The 4,175-nt window shown below is 41.6% G+C and overlaps 1 non-coding gene across 1 annotated transcript; it reads right to left on the bottom strand.

Moving 5' to 3' along the window:
• Positions 1-1,032: 1,032 nt before the first annotated feature.
• On the bottom strand, positions 1,033-1,139 carry LOC143656609 (U6 spliceosomal RNA). The gene has a single exon (XR_013162525.1). It is a non-coding gene; the product is annotated as a U6 spliceosomal RNA (small nuclear RNA).
• Positions 1,140-4,175: the final 3,036 nt, after the last annotated feature.

The raw sequence follows: 4,175 nt of genomic DNA on the forward strand, positions 1-4,175 counted from the left end.
CCATGTCTTGCGATCATAAATAATGCTGCTATAAACACAGCATTTTTTTTGCAAATGTCCGTTTTTGTCCTTGCCCTCATGTCCTGTGAATATATACCTAGCAATGGTATTGCTGAATCCTATGGCAATTCTATACTTAGCTTCCTGAGGAACCACCAAACTGCCTTCCACAGCGGTTGTACCATTTTACATTCCCACCAACAGTGGATAAGTGGAGCACAGAAACTTTTAATTCTCATAGCCACTTAATTTCTAAAAGCTGTTTCCCCATCAGTAAAATGAGACTAATTATAACTATTTCATATGGTAATATGAAATACGGTAATATGAAGAAAACATGAGAATGCATGTCAACTGCATAGTATAATATAAGTGCTCGATAAATGCCAACTGTGATTCTTTTGCTCATTGACAATAAGGAAATCAGTAGACTCTGGGGGTCTTGGATTGATGTTTTCTTCCATCATAGCAACCTGCAAAATGCTATGTCTTTACGATGGTTCTGCTTTATGGGAGATTATGAATATGTTCCATCTGCAGAAAATACTTGAAGCGTTTTACCTTCAAATCAAAAGCTGAGAGATTGTTCCTTTCAAATCCAATAGGTGGCACAAGGAGTCACTTGTACAGGACAAGGGCTCGTCAGCAGAGAGCTTTATCTCCCCATTTCTGGAGGGCTTTTGTTGTGGTGATTTTTTCCTAGTCTGTGCCCTGGTCACTCTAAAAGTAACTGCAAAATAGGCTCTCTAAATATATTGACCATGGTCATTTTGAATCTTCTTAACGGAAAGAGAGATGTGGCTTAGAAAGTACTTGAGGTGAGTTTAATCTTCCTCAAATAATGTCCCCTAACTATTCCACTTATCTTGAACTATTTAACTAAATTAAACTATTTAAATTCCAAATTGCCCTTACATGAAAGCTAAATGCTGTCTTAGCTTGAAGCTGTTATGTATCCCAGAAAAAGCCATGTTCTTTTCATCCATTCCTGTGGGTGCAGACTTGTTGTAGGTGGGAACTTTTTTTTCCTTAAAAAATATGGAATGCTTCATGAATTTGCGTGTCATCCTTGCGCAGGGGCCGTGCTAATCTCCTCTGCGTCGTTCCAATTCTAGTGTATGTGCTGCCGAAGCGATCTCGGGTGGGACATTTTGATTTGGTTATTTCCATTGAGATGTGACCCACCTTGAATATAAGAGAATAAAGTAGACACATAAAAAAAGTCAAGAGAGCTCAGAGAAGCTAAGAGATGAAATTCAAAGAGACTGACAGAGGAAGCTACTGAAGCCAGAAGCTGAAAGTAATGAAACCTGGGAGAAGGATCACCAGACTGGCCATGTGCCTTCCCATGTGACAGAGTGTCCCTGATGCCAGCCGCCTTTCTTCAGAGAAGGTATCGTCCTGTTGATGCCTTAATTTGGACATTTTCATGGCCTTAGAACTGTAAGTTTGTAAGCTAATAAATCCCCTTTGTAAAACCTAGCCCGTTTCTGATATATTGCATTCCGGCAGTTTAGCAAACTGAAATAAATGCCAGTGGCTCTAATTATATTTTTATAGTGACAAATAGTCCAAAAATCTAGTAAAAGGCCTGCCATCATTATTAATAGTGCTAGCTCTAATAGGAATGGGGTAGCATAGACTCTAAAACAGCAGAGACTGGTAAGTGAGTGCTCAGGTGGGATGGGGAAGAATGGGGGAGGGGGCCTGACCTGTAGTGTTTGCTGGTTTCTATGGTATAAATATTCCCACCATGGCCAATTTCAAGGTACTAAAGTGAAGCCCCTTACAGTGCTGGGAAGAGATGTGCATAATCTCCTGATCAGATAATGACAAGGTCTTAGAGGAATATATCCCATGATCAGGAAACTACTAATAAAATATCCAGATCAACACTAGATGATGGCCTCGAACATAGGAATTGACTTCCTCAATTATTTGATCAGTCTGAGCACAATACTTTGCACAGAGTAAGAGCTCTATAAAATGCTGCTTTCTGACTTGCTAATAATATGGCAGTATATTACATACAGAATTTCAAGTTACAAAGGGACAATCCATTCCAGTTTTACACAGCTGTAATCGTTCCTTATATTATGCCAAAATCTGCTTGCTATTTAACTTAAATTTACCTACTGAGTTTCTGGCCTAGAGAGGGAATATAGAAAAATACATATCATTCATTTTCCAAATGACAGTCCTAGAGATAATTGAATGTTGTCTTCCTTTAGGCTTTACTTCTCCAGGATGAGTATCATTGGCTCCTACAAACAGTATTTGCAGTTTCTAATCATCCTCTTTGGGTTCTTTGGACACTCTCCAATTTGTCCATATTCCTCTTAATTGAGGCCCAATGATCCAACTCATTGCCAGCTCAGAATAGCAGAGAACCATTACTTGTCTTGTGATCATCACATGTGTATCGATACAACTCAATATCATATTCTGCTCTTTTTTGGCAATGCTAGGGTATCACACTATTAATTTACATGATCTGGTAATGGACTAAAATCTTAAGTCTTTTAAACTGCTATTAAATCTCATATTCCCCCATCCTATAATTGCTTTTTAAGAAATCAAAGCACAGTAAATATACTAAAATCCATTGAACTGTAGACTTTAAGTGGGTGAATTGTGTGCCATGTGAACAATAGCTCAACAAAGCTGTTTAAAAAATCTAAGAACAGGAAAGAAAGATATATTTCATAGATTTTTATTGAATACCTACTAAATTTGAGGTACTTTGCCAGACCCATGACTTTATATAACCCTTTCAATGATTTTTCTGTGTTCTAGAGAAACTAGGAAACCTGTCCATGTGGAAGGGTGAGGATTTGAGCCCAGGTCTGCTCAGATGCCCATGCTCATGTCATACTCAATCCACCATGCCAGCCTGCCAACCTGCCACCCTGTCATTCTGCTGTCATGTCACTGATTGCAATCAGTGACCAGGTGAAGTCAACGGGAAGAGGTGTGCCATGGAGGCAGGGCTTGGGACCATGTGGTCCCTTAGGGTAAAAACAGGTGATACAGTCGTTCAGACAGGTTGAGGGTTAGGAAACTCCAGCTGGTGTCAAAAGGTAGGAGACCTGCAAGTAAACAGATAGATTATTGGCAGTGTTGAAAGTCGGGGTGGTGGAGTGGTGAGAGATGTTGGGAAGAGTAACGTGAGTGACCTAGACTGGTGATCTGGGTCAGGCAGGACAAGTAGTAGGTAGCTAGGTCCCAGCTTGGTCTGTGTTTCAGGTGAATGAGGCTTATTATTCAGGCAAATAAGACTCCTGATTTCGACGGGATCAAAGTCCTGGTCAGATCATAAAGGTAGGGCCTGAGGCCTGGGGAATGAAGAACCCAGGTCCAGTACCAGAGAATCAGAACAGAGGTTCAATGCCAGGATGAAGCCTTCTGCCCAGTAGCCAGAACCAGGACATTTGTTCAGAGCATGACAATGCACAGGGTAACTTAACTATGTTCCCTGAATTGTTGAAACAAGACTCCTTAAGCCTCTTAGCTAGAGATAGGATTTGCCTCTGAATTTGGGGCATGACCAAAGCTATGGATGAGTGTCATGTGTCCAAGCAATGGACACGATCTGGCGTTGGTGAGACCATTGTCTACCCAGTTTTATTTTCGTTGTAATGTACATGATCAATGGCAGTCACAGGTTTAGAAACATTCAGGCTTAGATAAAATTCTGGGTGTGCCATCTGTAATACCATCCTTTCCCTCCTACACTAGAAAGTATGTCAGGAAGTGACTAAGAGAGAACATTGTTTTAGGGGCAACCATGAGTCTGCTCCATTTAACTTTATCATCAGCAAAAGATCACTAGTGCGCATGTTTGATTTTGACAGGTCAGCGGGTTGGGTTATCTGGGTGGGCATCACCATGCAGACCCTTCCTGTGCAGGCAGGATTCATGACTTGGCTTCTCTCCCTGCCAGCCCCATTGTCTTAGGCAAGGCTCCTTGGGTTTCAAGTAACAGATACATCTTGAATTTGCCGGAGCTAAAGTGGAGCATGTACTGGACGTGGGCCAGGGCAGGAAGGGCAGCTGGGCCTCGTGGGGGTTGGAACAAAGCCCTGAGAGGCCACTGGGACTTGAGACATCTATTCCCTCACTACGTCCCTTTTTCCTTCAGCCTGGTTTCTCATCTCTGCTTCTCCTTGACACTG

Source organism: Tamandua tetradactyla, chromosome 14, assembly GCF_023851605.1.
Source record: "Tamandua tetradactyla isolate mTamTet1 chromosome 14, mTamTet1.pri, whole genome shotgun sequence".
Taxonomy (NCBI): domain Eukaryota; kingdom Metazoa; phylum Chordata; class Mammalia; order Pilosa; family Myrmecophagidae; genus Tamandua; species Tamandua tetradactyla.